Genomic DNA, 20488 nt, shown 5'->3' with positions numbered 1-20488 from the left:
TCATCCTCTGTCGTCCCCTTCCCCCAATCCCTCCCAGCATCAGAGTCTTTTCCAATGAGTCAACTCTTTGCATGAAGTGGCCAAAGTACTGGAGTTTCAGCTTTAGCATCATTCCTTCCAAAGAAATCCCAGAGCTGATCTTCAGAATGGACAGGTTGGATCTCCTTGCAGTCCAAGGGACTCGCAAGAGTCTTCTCCAACACCACAGTTCAAAAGTATCAATTCTTCGGCGCTCAGCCTTCTTCACAGTCCAACTCTCACATTCATACATGACCACAGGAAAAACCATAGCCTTGACTAGATGAACCTTTGATGGCAAAGTAATGTCTCTGCTTTTGAATATGCTATCTAGGTTGGTCATAACTTTCCTTCCAAGGAGTAAGCGTCTTTTAATTTCATGGCTGCAGTCACCATCTGTAGTGATTTTGGAGCCCCCAAAAATAAAGTCTGACACTGTTTCCACTGTTTCCCCATCTATTTCCCATGAAGTAATGGGACCAGATGCCATGATCTTCCTTTTCTGAATGTTGAGCTTTAAGCAAACTTTTTCACTCTCCTCTTTTACTTTCATCAAGAGGCTTTTTAGTTCCTCTTCACTTTCTGCCATAAAGGTGGTGTCATCTGCATATCTGAGGTTATTGATATTTCTCCTGGCAATCTTGATTCCAGCTTGTGTTTCTTCCAGTCCAGCGTTTCTCATGATGTACTCTGCATATAAGTTAAATAAACAGGGTGACAATATACAGCCTTGATGAACTCCTTTTCCGATTTGGAACCTCAGAATACCCATCCCTTAATATTAGCAGGGGTAGGAGTTCATGATTGCACATTTCTGCAAATATCATCATAGCACCTTCTGGACTAATTAGGCACCTCATGACCTATTTGCTAATCTGATATATTTTTGGATTAGAAGAAATTGTCTCTGGAGTTTCCACAGAAAGCATTTGCAAATCCTTACCCATCCCAGTACCAGAAGACGGTATTTACCAAACTTTAATCATTAGTGGACCAACATCATAATTGCTCAATCCCCAGATTCCAGAGTATCTTATACTCAATTCAAATGGACTAAGTGGATTGTCATGGCACTGCCTGCCTTAACTTAACCTAAGCATAATTATCCATAAAATGTACTGAGTTCAATAAACTTTTATTAAATATATATTTTATTTAAGCCAAAAATCTACTGAAACTAACTATAACTAACATAACATTTATTCTTATGAATTTATATTCTGGAGTAGATACATTTTAAAAATGTAATATGTCATTAGGGTTATATACTAGCTATAATTTGCCTAGTGTGGCATAACAAAGCACACCAATACTAAGTGGCTTAAAAATAATAAGCATTTATTTCTTTCATGAGTTTGTGGACCATTTATTTAGGACTTGGGTGCTCAGCTCTCCTAGTCTCCAAAGAATCTGCTCACAAAGCCAAAACTCAGCCAGATGTGAGCTGATCTAGACTGCTATGGCTGGGATGAGTAGGGTTATTCAGTCTTACCCCAGTAACTTTATCCTCCCAAAGGTTTTCATAGAAAGTGCATGAGAGTAACAGTCAAACAGAAACAAGCACACACTTTCAAGCTTCAACCTACATCATATTTGCTAACATACAATTGGCCAAATCAAGTTACATAGCCAAGCCCAATGTCAGAGTGATAGAGACTAGAATCACATGTCAAAGAAGGCATATTGTGATGGGATGACAAATAGGGACCATTTCTTCCATTCTACAACTGGGCATAACAGTTATGGAGAAAACCAAAGCAGGGTGAGTTAGAGAGTTAAGGCAATAGGGAAGGGGCCAAATCAGGTGATATTTAAGCAAAGTCTTGAATTAAGTGAGGAAGAGAGCCATTTGGATAGTTTGGAAAAGAGAATTCTAGATAGAGGAAAGAATATTCCAAAGGCCTGAAACCAACTTACATTCAGCATGACAGAGAAACAGCAAGGAAGCTGCAGGTGAGTGTAGGAGATAAAATCAATCAAGTAGCCAAAGGAAAGATGTGGCCTGGCTTGTGGACCATGGCAAGGATATTGGCTTTAATTATGAGTGAGAGGAAAAACCACTGCAAGATTTTGAGCTGACAAAATCAGTTCCTAACCTATGTTTTTAAAGCTTCTATCTGATTCCCATGAGAGAGATCAACCACAGGGAGGCAAGGTAGAAGTAGAGAGGTCAATTAGTAGACTATGCTCTTAATTTATCAGAGACATCATGGTGGCTGGGTCATGAATATAGTGTGAAGACAGTGAGATGGCATACTGGATATTTCTAAGGTACTGCTAAAAACTTCATACATACATACTGTACATATTACTTTACTAGCATAATGCTCAAAATTCTCCAAGCCAGGCTTCAGCAACACGTGAACCATGAACTTCCAGATGTTCAAGCTGGTTTTAGAAAAGGCAGAGGAATCAGAGATCAAATTGCCAACATCTGCTGGATCATGGAAAAAGGAAGAGAGTTCAAGAAAAACATCTATTTCTGCTTTGTTGACTATGCCAAAGTCTTTGACTGTGTGGGTCACAATAACTGTGGAAAATTCTGAAAGAGATGGGAATACCAGACCACCTGACCTACCTCTTGAGAAACCTGTATGTGGGTCAGGAAGCAACAATTAAAACTGGACATGGAACAACAGACTAATTCCAAATAGGAAAAGGAGTTATGTCAAGGCTGTATATTGTCACCCTGCTTATTCAACTTATATGCAGAGTACATCATGAGAAACACTGGGCTGGAGGAAGCATAAGCTGGAATCAAGATTGCCGGGAGAAATATCAATAACCTCAGATATGCAGATGACACCACCTTTATGGCAGAATGTGAAGAGGAACTAAAAAGCCTCTTGATGAAAGTGAAAGAGGAGAGTGAAAAAGTTTGCTTAAAGCTCAACATTCAGAAAAGGAAGATCATGGCATCCGGTCCCATCACTTCATGGGAAATAGATGGGGAAACAGTGGAAACAGTGTCAGACTTTATTTTGGGGGGCTCCAAAATCACTACAGATGGTGACTGCAGCCATGAAATTAAAAGACGCTTACTCCTGGAAGGAAAGTTATGACCAACCTAGATAGCATATTGAAAAGCAGAGACATTACTTTGCCAACAAAGTCCATCTAGTCAAGGCTATGGTTTTTCCAGTGGTCATGTATGGATGTGAGAGTTGGACTGTGAAGAAAACTGAGCGCCGAAGAACTGATGCTTTTGAACTGTGGTATTGGAGAAGACTTGCGAGTCCCTTGGACTGCAAGGAGATCCGACCAGTCCATTCTAAAGAAGACCAGTCCTGGGATTTCTTTGGAAGGACTGATGCTAAAGCTGAAATTCCAGTACTTTAGCCACTTCATGCAAAGAGTTGACTCTTTGGAAAAGACTCTGATGCTGGGAGGGATTGGGGGCAGGAGGAGAAGGGGACGACAGAGGATGAGATGGCTGGATGGCATCACCGACTAGATGGACATGAGTTTGAGTGAACTCCGGGAGTTGGTGATGGACAGGGAGGCCTGGCGTGCTGCGATTCATGGGGTCGCAAAGAGTCTGACACGACTGAGCGACTGAACTGAACTGAATTGTATATATACATATTCAATTACTAATTAAAATATTTACATAGTTAAAAAAAAATTGCTCATCCTTGTAGCACCTAAAATCATCTCCTATACCTCCCGAAGGTGGTTATCTGAGAACTAACCTTCAGAAACATGCCTGGCCTTCAGATAAACATTTAGACTAGTCACCTAGGTTAAAACTCCTAACATAAATTCAGTGGTCAAAGACGCTTGGATTAAAAAGTCACAGACTCTTAAATTGTCTTGATCACTCAAAGTATAATACCAACGTGAATGACACGTTTGTTTTACTAGAACTTTGTAAAAGGAAACTTTTCTTGTCCCCAGAGCTTGTCATGTCTTGTCATGTCTGTGATTTCCCCATAATCACAGAAATTTCTGGCATTGATTCCTCACATCAGAGCATTTTTCTCAAAGTGTTTAATAACCTAGGTTTTATTTCCTTGGTTTATTATGCTCATAACTTGTGAAGCTTCCCAGGAGTTCTTTCTTGTGGGAATAGTGGCACACACAATCCTCAAAGTTTTAAGTACCTACTACTGTTGGGATAGATACTATGTAAATGCAAAGAGAACACAGTACTGCCATCCTCTCCTAAAATTTTAAGAATCTATGTATGTTTTATTCTTACTGTCACTTTTTTATTAAAATAAAAAGGCAGTTTTCACAGGTATTAAATTTTCATTTTTGCCACAGAAAAAAAAGAGAAAATTTCTGCACAAATTATAAATTTCCATAGCAGCAACTTCATAAAAATGTATGATCTTGCCCCTCAGGGTGCCTCCTCACTTGTTTGAAATGAAAAGCTGTTTGTACTCATGGTTAGAAATACACACATAAGAAAAAATTATTCATGCAAATATTTGCAAAGTTGGAACAGTAATTGTTGGGAGCCTCTGCAGCACGCTGGGCACAACATCATAGATAGAAATACTAGAGAGAACTCCAAAGAATGACTTTAGGACTGAAGTCCCATCTCATGGGCTAACGATGCTACTAAAAATATCTGAGATATACTCTTTAAAGAATTAAGTTTTGTCAGTCATGATGCTAAATAGTATTATGTAATTTTCCTTAAACATCTGCAAATGGTACAATGGTAGACAAGATTTAGAAATTAGAATGGGCATTTTTTGCAGAGGGTGGCTATTTGCCCTGGCAATGTTCTCATCTTTATCTAAGGGATATTATTATGAACATTCCAATTTATTTGATTTATATTTTCAAATGGGAAGGAGTACTATTTTTTTGTAATTCACTTTAATGTTTATGGGAAATTGATTTAAAATGAAATACACTTGTTATTATGTTAAGGATAAAAAGTTGATCCACTGGTTCCATTGGAAGAGTATTGCCAAGAGCACTGGGAAGGGATTTTGATGAGTTGTGTGATGGCTCTGTGTATGACCTGGAACATGGTGCTGGGTCTCTCATGGTGAAAGTCTGGTGAGCTGGACAGAAGGCATGCTTAAAGGCCTAACAATTCCATTACCTATCTCTGCTTACAGATCTCTGCATTCCTTCTGCTCAAAACAAGATGGAAGAAAGAACAAAGCAAGTTAGTATGAGAGCAAATCAGAGGTTCCCGATAGACCAACTACATAATGAGTAGAGACCAGTACAAAAGGAAAATGTGAGGCTTTTTGTTCAAATACTAGTAAGAATCTCATGATGGTTGCAGCAGGGCATGAAGCAATCATGGAGCCCTGCCTGAATACAGAGGCCACATACTCATGAAGTTAATATTGATTCCTAACATAAGACTTAGAGGGAACTTCGTTGGTGGTCAGTGGTTAACACTTCACCTTCCAATGCACAGAGTGCAGGTTCCACCCCTGGTTGGGGAGCTAAGATCTCACATGCACCGTGACCGAAAAACACAAAACAGAAAGAATATTATAACAAATTCAATAAAGACGTTAACACTGGTCCATACCAAACTAAAAAAGAAGTGTAGGCCTCAAATTAAGAATTGTATGCCTTTTTGGTATTCAGGCCAAACTGCTAAGAGAACATCTCTGATCCAGAGGGAGGGTACTGAGTGACTCACTCACTTTGAGGGCTTAAAGAAAACAATTTAGCAAGGCTTTCTAGATTGGGTCTTTTGAGAACTAAAGATCTTTGTGCTGTCCTTTAGGTTCCCTTTAAAATGGCATCTTGGAATAAGATGAAAGCCAGCACTGCATTTTCTAAGCATTAGGAGACTTAGTGTATTTTATTTCTTAGAACTTTGAAGGCTACAGGCAACTGCTAAGTCATCTGACAGCCTCAAGTGCATCTGTGGTCATGACAGCATCAGTACCGTGCCTAATAGAATTATGCCAAGACCTGACCCTTCCCCTGATTTCTTCTGATCCTGAATTTTCTCATTGTCAAGAATTCTGTATAAATTCCTATTATCCACTTAAGGTAGATGTCCTAAAGAAGGCATGAGAAATTACCAGAAGCAAACAATAAAATTTATTCACTTAAATATGTAAATAAAATGACAAAATAGGCAAAAAGAAAAAAAGCATTTTAGGTATGGAGTTTTTGTTGTTGTCATTTGGTTAAATCTTCTTTGTGATTTTCTTTTAGTGATGATACATGATGATTTCTTGAGTGTTCAAACCACTAAAACATTACTATCAGTATATTCCAATAAATATAGTGACTGTTGTTTACAGTGATGAGCTTACTTGATGTGGTGAAGTGTTCCAGTTTTTGAAGATGGAGAGAAAAAGGTATTTTGTTCTTTTATGATGCATCAGTAATAAAAAGTAAGATACAATTTCTCAATTAGAAGCCCCTTAATATATCCAATCAGCTCAGGAACATCAATGGTGGTGGTGGTGATTTAGTCACTAAGTCATGTCCAACTCTTGTGACACCATGGATTATAGCCTGCCAGGCTCCTCTGTCCATGGGATTTTCCAGGCAAGAATACTGGAGTGGATTGCCATTTCCTTCTCCAGGAGAATCTTCCCAACCCAGAAATCAAACCTGGGTCTCCTGCATTACAGGCAGATTCTTTACAGACTGAGCTATAAGGGAAGCCCATCCATGTTCTCAGGAACACCAATATTCTCACTTAAAACCAAGATAAAGAGAAACCCTTGAGATATTCCCGTCATTTCAGCATATCCTCAAGGCTAACCAGGGATCAAGTTGTGCTGTTTTCACTCACGTAAAAATGTCCTTGAAAGAGGGGGAGGGAGAGTGTGTCTTGGTCCCCACTCTCACCTCTGGTGACTCTCCGACTATAGTGTCAAATGGATTTTAAACAGTCAGCTCTGTTGACACCATTATCTGCACTGTCAATCCTTTGGTGTAGTTCTTGCTTTCATGTTCTGCTGGAATAATTAGCTTGATGCTTGCATGTGTGCTAAGTCACTTCAGCCGTGTATAACTCTTTGTGACCCTATGGACTGTAGCCTGCCAGGTTCCAGTGTCCATGGGATTCTCCAGGCAAGAATGCTGGAGTGGGTTGCCATGCCCTTCTCCAGGGGATCTTCCCAACCCAGGGCTAGAACTGGCATCTCATAAGTCTCCTGCATTGGCAGACAGGGTCTTTACCACTAGCACCGCCTGGGAAGCCCAATTAACTATCTGTTGCTTATTTTTCTCATCCTTTGCAGGGCTTGCCACCCAGCAGGAGGACTTCAAACCCCAACGTTCAATTACCTCCTCCAGCACAGGAGAGGTGTTAAAAGTAGTAGAGTCAAGCCAATAAAGAAAACTCAAGTTTTATTAGGCTGATTCATCATACAAATTCTCAGTTGACTATAGTTTTTTCATGAAGTAGGAAGCAGAGAACAAGTCTATGTAAGGACTAGGGCTCAAGCACAGCCTTCAGCTTCTTTAACTAGAGTCAGTGCATCACCAAACGGGTTTGTGATACAGTTTGTTGTATAGGAATGCTCCTGCCAAAATAATACTACTGACTCCAAAAATGACAGACAACAAGGAAGAAGTCTTGGATTCTTCTAATTCCATAGGCATCATTATCAGGAACCTCCAAAATACACTATACAAAAATTTTAGTGCAACCAGTTTAAACCTGCAGTAAGCTCATAGAAGATCTCTTTTTGATAGCTCTTTATAAGATACAAGTCTGAATGGAGAAAGTGTAAAAGCTAAAAGGAGTCAGAAGAAAAGAAGCAATCTCAGCCAGCAGTCTCAGGGTTAATCTTTCATTTGTGTAAATACCACATAAGCAGTCCTTGCTGTCTAAGCTACGAAAGATATGGAGTTATGAGCCCTTTGAGCAATTTAATGCTTACAAGTTTGGAACTCAGATTCAAACTGTTATGAATTCCCAGAACACCAGACAAATCCTTATGATTGAGGACATATGTGATGTCAAATACACACATGATCCTGGATCATCCTTGTTGGTGCTCTCCTCCAGTTAGCTAGATAATCCAACAAATACATGGATATATGTTGCCTGCTGGAAGCTCTGAGCCAAAAAGAAAACTGTCAGCCATTACCAAGGCCGGACTTTATCCCGACCAACCTACCTGGGAACACTAGAAATTCATTCATATTTTGATATTTTATTGATTAACTAGATTAATAACTTTGGTTTTTGAATGCCTTTAATGTCTAGGGAGGAGTGTCAAATTGTATCACTTGCTCAAAATAATATGCTCATTGCCTTATTCTTCCCACTCACCACTACTTATGACACAATACACTTCTCAAACTCACTAAAAATGCATCGACAGCATTAATCACGCAAACTAGACCCTTGGACTGCAAAGCTGAACTTTCCTACAGGCAATGCTTCAGTGTTCTGAAAAGTTCAGGGATCTCTCTAATTAACTGTCTAAAGGGGAAAAAAGAGGATTTAACACTTTATTTTGCCAATCAAAAAATATCACTGCTGTGGTCATTAGGTCTTGGCATCACCAGGATTGCACATCTACCCACTCTGTCTTGTTAGCAGTATTTGGTCTTTCATATGACAATTACTTGCAATGTGTAGTTGCTGTCTCCTAGCCGGGATTGAGATGGGGAGAGAGGGGGGAAAAGCCCAGCAATTACTGTGCAATACTCAAATCTGCCTGCCAACAGGAGAACAGTGATTTGTGAGACACATCAAGAAGTGCTGGCAAGATCAATCTGCGGAGATCCCTCTGATAGTGGAATAATGAGTTGACAAAGACCAATGTTCAGTTGGGTCCAAGCCCAATAAGATTACTGTTCAGCATCATCAATATTGTCTCTGTTTGGAACTGACACAATCAGACTGGAATCAATTGTATTTTCCACAGCACTGTCACACATGATTTTTAACTTTGGCTCACAACTCTGTAGAGGAGCTTGCAGATGTTGGCAGATTTTTTGTTAACTTACAGGATGTCATTATTAAGTAGGAGTTGCACCCCACAGTAATTTGTGGTTCTGCAGTGTTTCTCTGAGGTCTGTATATTGAAGAGAGAAGACAAGGAGGAAGAGAAGGAGGAGATGAGAGACTCGCACAAGAGAGATTTTTTGTGTAAACTCCCTCCTTTTGTTTTTGTTTTGTTTTTTACTGTAATGACCAAATGGACTGTATGGACTATAGCTCGCCAAGCACCTCTGTCCGTGGAATTCTCCAGGCAAGAATATCAGAGTGGGTAGCCATTCCCTTCTCCAGGGGATCTTTCTGACCCAGAGATTGAACCTGGGTCTCCTGCACTGCAGGAAGATTCTTTACCATGGAAATCCATTGACCAAAAACCATGTGACAATATGTAGGCTAGTTCTTAGCTTCAGCTTAATTTAAGTTGAAGATCAAAGATTTTTACTGAAACAGAGAATCATGAAAATTTTTCTGCTATGAAGCAACATAACAATAAAATTGTTATATTTTACCACTAAAAGACAGAGGGTATATGTAGATGGCTGTCTACAAAACATTAGAAGTTATTTAAGGAGCTAGAAAATCTAATAGATGATTTGATTTTTAAGCAATCTCTAGTCTCCTCTAGTCATTATTCCCACTAAAGAAAGGAATCAACTTCATGAGACCCATTTGTTTCTTAAGCCTTATTCAAATGAGCATCCTAGACCCCTGATACTGATAGATCAAGTTATCCAGTAGCAAAATGTGGCTCATGGCTACAGAATTACACACTGAAAAATCAAATAAGGGACAGGGGCTGGATTTCTCTTTTGCCACAAGCATAATGCCATAAGGACATGCCTGAATGTTCCCCATTGAGATCCACCTAAATGTAAATAGTGTGAGAAGTGCCCCTGCAGAGACAATGCAACTTGCTATTCTGAACTCTCCAACTTAATAGGTTTAAATTTTAAATTTAGGTCTTTAAACCTGATCAAAGGTCAGTAATCCTGTCCCATCAAATCTCCCACTTGTTGTAGTGTACCTCTCTCCAGCCCAGGATGACATCAGTGGTTCAGAATATTATGTGAAGCGGATATTCATGGTGGCCTCTCTGGTCCCTGATCACCCCTGACACAGTCTTTGTCCAAGCCCTGTTGGTCCCTAAGAGACAGGCATGCGTCCACCTTCTTGGGCAGGATATCTTTGTGGAGCTTAGGGACCTTATTACCTACCGTCTAGCTTCCCCAGATGAATCAGTCACTTCCTCTTGATACCCTGCTTCTGCACCAAGGCTCTGTAAGGAAGTGAAAGCACCAATTTCAAAGTATCTCAGGTTACAGTGGCTTCTCCTTTAAGAGAATCTCCCTTTTCCTTCATACTCACTACAGTAAACAACCTCCTCCCCTCCAAGGGTTTCACTGCTTTCCCTTTCCCTGAAATAACCGCCTCAAAGAGGTCAGGTTAGAAAACAAAGCTGGTTACTTTGATTTTGACCCATCACAAAGGGCTTGAGGGAAAAAAGGCCATTTCAAGATGAGGTTGGAAAAAATGAGAACAAATCACAAATTAAAATATTAATAAATAATTCTGTCACACCTGCAGCTAGGTGGCCTTGAAAAAGTCCTAGAATAATCCCAAATCTATCACCTCACTGTAATCTCAGATCTAAAAAAAAAAAAAGAATACTTATAAGGATCAAAGGAGGATGTGCATGTGAAATGTTTTGTTGATACTAAAATGTGAGTGGCAGCAGTAATTCTTCATTTTTTAATGCCCCTTGCAAAGCAGATAGCAATTTGCAGGTAAGAGATGAGGAAAGAAAGAATAAAGTCTGGTCTTCCATATACTTGATTTCTTAGGTGGTTTGGATATGGTCCAAACAAACTGCTCTACTGGGCTCCAAGCTAACTGAAATCCCTGGAGACTTTGCAAAATCATTGCATTCAGCACTCCTCTGGCAGACTAAGAAATGCCAGTTGCTCCATTAGGCAAACTCACAGAGGAGCAGCTCCATTCTCATGGGGGTTCCCAACATCAGCTCAGCCTTAAATATTACGAGCATCTAGGGAAGCAGGGGCGTGAAAATGTCAGTGTGTGTGAGTGGTTTGAATCTCTTTGTGTGCAGCATTGAAGACTTGAGTGTCTCTGGAGGGCATTTAAATAAATGCCAATGTTCAGGGCTGGCTTTATGTATAAGTGGATTAAGCCTCTGCCTGTTGGGTTTAAATATACCAAAACCATCCCTGACTGAAAATGGAATTCCTATCAAATCTTTCTTTAGCCCTGGAAGTACTTCCTTAAGGAAATGCTTAATTTGACTTGTATTAGATATTACTTGATATCTAATAAATAGAGAGAAGCAAGGATCAGTTTACCTTACCATTACCCAGTAGAATTGTGTATCTTGAGGGTCCAGGACAGAGGAAGAGTACATTATCTTGTGAAGAAGAAAGTCAAAGCACGCATGGGGGACAAGGTGTTGTGGGTACTGAATGGAACAGGTAGAAAACCAAAGCAGAAGACAGTGTGCATCAAGGAGATGTGTGGTGGGTCTAGGTACCAGATCAGAGAACAATGAAGAGAGGATGTGCCAACTGAAGAAAGAAAGGAAAAGCACAAAACATTTGCCTCTGCTACAAATGCTGGCCAGTGTCCTTCCCTCATTCTCATTCACAGATGTTAATTAAGCATGAGTATCATAGACAAATGGGGCTTCCCTTGTGCCTCAGACTGTAAAGAACCTGCCTAGAATGCAGGACACCCAGGTTGGATCCCTGGGTTGGGAAGATCTCCTGGAGAAGGGAATGGCAACCCACTCCAGTATTCTTGCCTGGAGGATTCTATAGACAGAAAAGCTTGGTGGGCTACAGTTCATGGGGTCGCAAAGAGTCGAACATGATTGAGCAACTAATGCTTTCACTTTCATCATAGAGAAATATTTTCTACAAAATATGTTCAGTAAAATTTGACAAACATGGGCTGAAGGCACTATTCAAACACTAGGAACTATGTGTCTGGTCTGTAGTTCAAATCCACCATATATTAGCCATGCTGCTGTGTGTGCTTGGCTTAGTTACTTAGTCCATAGGGTCACAAAGAGTCAGACACTATTGAGCGACTTCACTTTCACTTGTGTCTGACTCTTTGTGACTCTATGGACTGTAGCCTGCCAGGCTCCTCTGTCCATGGGGATTCTCCAGGCAAGAATACTGGAGTGGGTTACATACCCTTCTCCAGGGGATCTTCCCAACCCAGGGATCAAACCCAGGTCTCTCACGTTGCAGGCAGATTCATTACCAATTGAGCCACCAGGGAAGCCCATATATTAGCTATATTAGCTATATATTCATAGCACTTACTTTATCTGAATCTCAGTTTCTTCATCTGGAAATTGATGATAATAGTATCTGTTGGACTACATAGAGTAAATCTAAGCATATCCCCAAGAGGATCAACCGTTTCTCCCACTGACAATATGTAGGAAAAGAAACCAAATTCTTTCCCACTATTGTTCTGGGAATAAGATATAAGAAAATGGGCTAACATAGTAAACTGAGCCTAGGCTCACTGCTGGGTCTGTCTCTTGCTTAGACTCCAAGGTGGAAATCATATTTTTGGGACTCCAGTTGCCTATTTAATGTGTTTTTATGGTCTTCACATATTTTTCTCCATGAACTCTATTGATAAGCAGTTGTGGTGAGAACCCAAAAAAGGATACAACCTCATACACATGGACTGATATTTACAAAGGTTCCTTTACTATCCGCCCTTTTCTGCTTTTCTAGGTTTTACACTAAGAGGCCCACCCTGTGAGTGAGACTAAGAATTGCAGTTAAGGGGGCTTCCTGAGTGGTTAAGATTCTGCACTTTCAGTGTTGGGGGCACGGATTCCATCCCTGGTCTCGGAACTAAGATTCCAGGTGAGTGAGACTAAGAATTGCAATTAACGGGGCATCCTTGGTGTTTATGATTCTGTGCTTTCAGTGTTGGGGCACGGTCTCGGAACTGATTCCACATGCCATGCAGCATGACCAAAAACAAACAACAAATGAGAGAATTGCAATTAGGAATATTCAGTGAACTACTCAGTTCTTTGCTAGACTACTGACTTGGCCTGCTGAAGCTGCTGCTGCTGCTTAGTCATGTCCAGCTGTTTGTGACCCTGTGGACTGTAGCCTGCCAGGCTTCTCTGTCGATGGAATTCTCCAGGCAAGAATACTGGAGTGGTGTGCCATTTCCTACTCCAGAGGATCTTCCCAACTCAGGCATTGAACTCTCTCCCGCATGACAGGTTGATTCTTCACCACTAGCATCACCCAGGAAGCCCTGACCTGCTGAAGAGTAGTTCTTAAACTACGAGACTCATAAGAATTAACTGGAGAATTTTTTTTTAGTGATGATGATTCCTGAGGACTCTCAGCCTACTAGGTTTTCCTTTCTGCTGTGAACTTTCCAGAAAGTACTCTAGTATTAAAAATTATTGCCTATTCATCCTTGTCTTGCTACAATTCAGTTTCCTTATTTCTTTCTCAATATGCTAAATGACATGGCCTGCATAGATAAAATTTGGTGTTATTTTTCAGAGGGTAAAAGGTAAATGTATCATTACAGAAAATTTTTCAAAATTATCCCAGCTTTAATGATACTCCAGAAACTCAATTTTACTGGAAAATGAACAATATAATGAACACAGAATTTTTTATATTATATATTTAATTTTATGCTCAAATAAAAAATAATTTTAACATATTTATGTATATGCATTTTACATTGAACTTTGTCAGATGTTTTGCTTAAGTCAGAATACCACTCCTTACCCAAGTTTCTGCATGTACTATAGCTGGCCTTATTATTGAATATTGTTATAACTGGAGAAAAAACTAAAATGAAGGAACAGAGAGTGAGGTAGTGTATTTCTTAGCTTTTGAGTCTATGCATTAAGAGTTCAATGTCCCCAACTCTCGTGAGAGATAAGAGGGAATTTTCAGTTTGATGATCTTTTTTTGGGTTACCCTTTCCTCATTTCTCCTCTTTGTGGGTTGAGCTGATAACATTAGTAATAAAGGAATATGGAATTTCTCAAAAGCTATAGCTTTGTGCTTCACTTTAGGAAGAGGTAGGATCGCAAAATGGTTAACACCATGGTTCTGGAAATAGATGGTTCTGATTCAAACCATCAACCTGCCGATTATCATCCATACAGCCTCTCTTTATCTCAATTTCCTCATTTGTAAAATGAAGGTGATACTAGAACCATGTCTCACAGAAATTCTGTAGGATTGAGTTAGTACATACAAAGCACTGAGAACAGTGTCTGGGACACAGACAGCAACAATTAATGTTGGCTATTTTATGAGAAAATATAGGTGCTGTGTTAAGAAATTAAATACTATATGTGGTGAACCCTCATTATGGATATTAAATGTTATTATTTATTAAAATGCTCAATTAGGTTTTAAAATTTAAACTGCTAACAAATTACATTTAAATAATTTAGAGTCTAATAATATGGAAAAAGATTTCTAGGAGGAATATATTCAAAAGTTTTAAAAAGTCCTACAGAAAGATTATTGAGTTATTTCAGTTAATTGAGACAGACTATGACAAAGCAGACCCGAAACCACAGATTGGAAGGAATTTCAGACTATGGGATAAAACACATCAGTTGAAGAGGAAGTTAATAAATGGACATTAGGACAAGCACTAAGGAATCTATTACCACATATTAGGGAATGCAGAATGGTGGTGGTGGTTCAAGATATTCTTATCTCACCCATACCAATGAGATAAGAAAATCTAGATAGAGTAGCTCCTCCCCCTCCATGGGGATATGTTCCAAGACCCCTTATTGTTGCCAGAAATGTGGATAGTATCAAATCCTCTTTCATACTATGTTTTATAGTTGCATACATACCTATGATAAAGTTTAGTTTATAAATTAGGCCTAGTAAGCTGCGGCCGCCGCTAAGTCACTTCAGGTGTGTCTGACTCTGTGTGACCCCATACACAGCAGCCCACCAGGTTCCTCTGTCCCTGGGATTCTCTAGGCAAGAATACTGGAGTGGGTTTGCCATTTCCTTCTCCAAGGCATAGTAAGAGAATGGTGGAATTGCCAGCATCACTACTCTTGTATTCTGGGGCCATTATTAAGTAAAAATAAGGGTTACTTGAACACAGGCACTGGGATACTGCAATAGTTGATCTGATAACTTAGATGGATAAGTGACTAATGGTGGGTAAGAGGGATGATTGACCTCCCAGCAAGACAGGGTAGGACAGTGCAAGATTTCATCATGCTATTCAGAATGGCCTGTAATTTTAAACTTCTGAATTGTTTATTTCTGGAATTTTGGACTGTGGTTGACTGTGGGTAATTGAAACCACAGAAACTAAAACTGCAAATGAGGGGAAATGACTGCAATGGTGATATATTCATAAATCTTAGCTAGACAGACCTTGGGAGAGATCTGTGAGAAGATAATGGGGAGTAGGGTCCCAGCTTAGAGCTGGGATATAAGATCAAACTCCCGCCATTGGAGTGAAGTCTGAACAGAATAAAGGGTCTAAATCTTTTGGTGATGTGAAGGCAGGGATTGGTCTAGCCTGCCATATTCCTCCGTCCATGGGATTTTCCAGGCAAGAATACTGGAGTGGATTGCCATTTCCTTCTCCAGGTAGTAAAGAATAAAAATTCCGTTTTGAGAACTAGGAATGATTTGGTGGCTAGTTCCTAAACAGGTCATATTCTGGTAGATGTTAAACTGACTCCTCAGGGTTAAGGTCTGTTTTTTTTTCAGTTTGCCAATGTCTAAACTGCAGTAGTATAAATACTCCCAAGATGGCTGATTTCAAGCTACCTATGTAACATCCACTAGCTGCATAATTTCTCAAAAATGAACAATGGATTTCCATGAGCCAATACAAGTCAGCTCCAGCTCACAGTAGGAAGTCTGGTTTTCAGAATATCAGTGATAAGTCAGAATATCAATCCTGAATCACCAGATTATCATCTAGACTAGACCTTCTGTGTGTGCCTGCCTGCTAAGTTGCTTCAGTCATGTCTGACTCTTTGAGACACTATGGACTATAGTCTGCCAGGCTCCTCAATCCATGGGATTCTCCAGGCAAGAATGGGACCTTCTATATTCTTATGCTAAAGGCTGAGAATGCTCTTGAGACAGAAAGCAAGACTAAGCTTTAAAGGGAGGCAGTCAGGAAGTCCCAGTAGAAAGAAGAGATATGAGCAAGCTCCACACTCCCTGGCTGGCTACACACCAGCTACCCCCCTACTGTTTTATCTGCATGGCTTAGACTGGAAAAGGTGCAATTATGTAATCCTGAGCCAACAACACTGGCTGATCCCCCAGGTAGGCTCAACACAGAAAGTCTGGACATGCAACATGGACTCACCAGGGAATTGGTAAGTGCTCTTCCAGAAAAGAGCATTTTACTGTTTGTAAATTAAACTGCTTTCTCCTAGAAGGAAGTTCCAAAACAATTGGTGACAATAATAACATTAATGGCATTACCCAGGTAAATATTACATGGCTGGCATTATTCAAGATCCTTTACCTTGATGGTCTCCAATAAACCTATCAAAGTGGGTTTCTACCACTATTCCTGGAGCTCAGAGCTTCACAGAGATGCCAGAAGGCTTACCAGAAGAAGGAAGACAAAGCCAGGGCATGGGGCTTTGTCAGCATAGCAGCTCCACATACATATATTTACATAATGAAGTTTCATCTAAGATGCCTTTTCAAAGAGGGACTCTATTGATAAAAAAAATTTTTGTGTGTGACCGACCAAACCTTTAAATAGTCCTACAAAACTGTTATGTATTTTTCTGGTTTAAAATGTTTAATTCTATCTAAGGTAAAACACAAATAAATTCACCTCCGTAATAAAACTACTATTAACCTTTAATTTATACCCTTCCAGATTTTTTTTAATGCACATGTATTAAGGTAGATTTTACTTTCTACATTTAACAGCCGAGGAAATGTATACTTGCTCAGAGTAATACAGATGAGCAGGGATACTAACTCAGCTCTGTCTTCTATGTTCTTACCAGGAAAAACAGGCAATTACCTCTCATTCTCTTTTTCACCATTTAAATTAGTCCCTTTGTCTTTCTGTGAAATCTAGTGTTATGACTAATGATGGCGCTCACATCTGCCTACTCTATCCCTTCTGAGTCATTTGTTCCCTAGAGGAGGAAGCCTCACACTAAATTCCATAATATGTATTACATACTCGTGGACAGAAAGCAGACTAGATAGACAGTTTATACCCTGGCCCCATGCATTGGTATAGTTCTTAAATGTTATCTCTTCCTTAGACCAGGCTTTCATCACTAAGCATTAAAATAATTTTAAAAGGGATAAAAATTGTTACAAACTTTGAAAGGTTTCAAGAGCAAATAAATGCTAGCATATCAATTTCACAGTCAAAGAATATTAAAATTAGATTAAAAATATACAATTAACCTAATACATTTTGAATTTGGACTAATTGTTTGAAATTCAGAAGGACCCCAGGATATTTTCCACTTGAAACACAGAAATAAAAAATTCATACTAAACAGGCAGAGTTGCCCTCAAGGTTGAAAACATTAATCATCGTGCATCTAACTGTTAACTGTAAAAAATCATTTTTCTTCTGATTTAAAGGGAATTATTTAGTGAGTGTTTTTAACTTCTCAGCTTTCTCAAGCAGAAGCAGTAACACAGGGTCAGGTTCCAGCCTCCTCTGCCCCTTCACGTCTCCCTTCTCTACAAAAAACTGCCTTTGATATACAAGGAAGCTCTTGGCCCAGAAAAGAATACACAAAGCCCACGAAGAAATGAGAGTCTGCTTGGAATGTAATTGAGATTTAGTTACTAAATTCAGGAAATGACTGGAGCCGAACAGTCTTTCTAAGAAGGTACATATTAACCCCAAGCAGACATGAACTTGAGGTGACAGATGAATCAGTAGGGGTGAGTCTTCACAGAACTTCCAAGTTTCTGACAATCATTCCATAGTTTTCAAAAAAGCATCAAACTAGAAGGAACGGCTTTAAAGAAAAAATTGACTTTCTATAAAATGGACAGGTATATTTCAAATCAGAAAGGAAATATAATAAATCAAATATACTTAATAGCCTATTTGTGGTGCTGTCTCATGGTCCAAACCATCACAGCTACCTATCTGGCCTACAATACTATGTGTGGGCTTGTCAGTATTGAAATCGCATTAGGTGGGGTACAAGGGAGCTTTTCTAATATAAAACTATATTCTACCAGAAATGTTGGAAAAAGACTCAAAAGGATTCATCATCTCTGACTTTGGGGTTGATATCTGTCTCACCAGAGACAAGGGAATTTTAGATTTTTTTTTTTTTTTAACTTCTGGTTCTGGACAACATTTTTGTCCTACAGTGCTGTAGATGGCATCCTTTCTCTGTATAGGTATTAATTTTAGAAAAATGTCCACTATCCATTAGCTAAACTTCGCTTTCTCTTTCAAACTACAGTATGAAGGTTAACCTTGATTATATGTCAAAGTAAGTTTTTAAAATGATTCTCCTTTCTTTCTCTTCTTAAATATTTGGAGCCATGGATTTTGCCATAAAATCTAAGGAATCTTGGGCTTCCCTGGTGGCTCAGATGGTAAAGAATCTGCCTGCAAAGCAGGAGACCTGGATTCGATTCCTGGTTTGGGAAGATCCCCTGCAGAATGTAATGGCTACCCACTCCAATATTCTTGCCTGAAGAATTCCATAGACAGAGGAGCCTGGAAGGCTATAGTCCATGGGGTCACAGAGAGTCAGACATGACTGAGTGATCAACATACACATACAAAGTCACTGTCATCCCACCCTCTAATCCAGTTTTATACAGTGACCCCAGAATGGGACTATAAAAGAAAATTGTGAGGACTCTTTGTACATAATTATTATAACAAAAGTACCCCCACACGAGTAACAATTTTATATAACACTAACCAAATCTCTGGACATATGCTCTCTTTTTAAAATCATATGTTTGACCAGTAAAATAGATTGTTGTTATTCTCCTAATACCATACTGGATGATCAGAGTTTAGAGCAACATGTTTGTATTCTAATCATATTATAGAAGGTTCATTTTAGAAATGTGGTTTATTCAGAGACTAATTTTAACCTAATTCCAGTATTGTTTATGTCATACATTTCAAAAATGAAATATATTGAGCAATTTACTTACTCAATGCTAGGTCTTGTGCTATGGGGACAAGTACTGCTTTACAGGTACTGATAATGTTACTACTTTCATAATTAAAGAAAATGCTAAATTTTAGTAGAAGCTAGTAAAAATAAAAGCACATTTTCTTCCCAGTGAAGTCTGTGGACTCCATGGACCTACATTAAGACAGAGCCTTATAAGTTATTACAGTCACTGTCCACTCTGCCCGTATCTTCTTGGATTCCTTTACTAATTACATGCATACCAGCTTCCAGTGTGCTTTTATTGCAAACAGGCTCTGCATCTGTAACTGGAAAGCAGGAAGTATAGGTATTTCTGTTACCTTGGGAACATCCCTTCAACAATGACTGAGATATACAGGAGTCAAAATATTCTAACTTTTTTTGCCCCAAGTTGAATTCTTCTGAGGTGTGATCACCATGGTCTTCAGGGCCACTCCGTATGATTAAGCCAAAGTTACAATTCTCGGATCTTGGATCCTTCTAGGTCCCTATCAGTTTTTCCCAGGAATATTCCCCAATAAAATACATGCACAAGAGTCTTGATCAGAGTGTCTCCTTCTGAGCTTGAGGCAAGACACACTTCATGGTTAAGACTTAGATCAACAAGGTAAAAAGTATAGATGTACATGCTCCAGCTTACTTTGTATAAACAGTCAATAATTTCCCAATTAAAATTTCATCTAAACTCTAACCAATAAACTATTCAAATTCATAAAAGACTGAGAAAGAATTAGGACAAATTTAAGGAGAGTCCCCTTTCAGTAATAGCAGACTAGGTAATTCAGATTAAATCACCTCCTGAGGAAGTCCAGAGCTGAACAAAACACACATCCAAAAGCATATGTTTAAAGGCACAAAGGAACTAACTAAGTAGCCAAGACTTATCAGTTGAAGGTCTAGGGAAGAATAGAGACCCAGGGAGATGAGTGCATTTTGAGGGCTCCTTTTCCTCTGAGGGCATCTGTTAATTTAAGAAGGGGGAGCCTCTTAAGTATAAGGGACCAGTATCAAGTCGAGGGGTCTCCAAGGAAAGAAGTGCTATGAACTCCTACTGCTTGGGTTAAGATCTAGAAAAACTGTGCTGGAAAAGCAAGGGCAAACTAAAGTCAGATAAGACCCTAGAATGACTATCATGCAGCTTTAAAGAATCCCAATGCCAGACACCAGATTAACTTCCCTGAATGAGTTTCTACAGAATATTCCTCAGGCATCTGGAAGAAACAAATACTATCTAGAAGAAGACATCATCCCAGTTCTCATATTATTTTTGTAAACAAATTTTCACATAAAAAAAAAAACTAACCAAGGATGCAGAGCCACAAAAATATAACCTTAAAGACAGTAAAAACCACATTAAA

This window comes from Bos indicus x Bos taurus, chromosome 10, assembly GCF_003369695.1.
Source record: "Bos indicus x Bos taurus breed Angus x Brahman F1 hybrid chromosome 10, Bos_hybrid_MaternalHap_v2.0, whole genome shotgun sequence".
Classification (NCBI taxonomy): domain Eukaryota; kingdom Metazoa; phylum Chordata; class Mammalia; order Artiodactyla; family Bovidae; genus Bos; species Bos indicus x Bos taurus.
The sequence above is the reverse complement of the archived record's forward strand: the minus strand, read 5'-3'. Positions refer to the sequence as shown.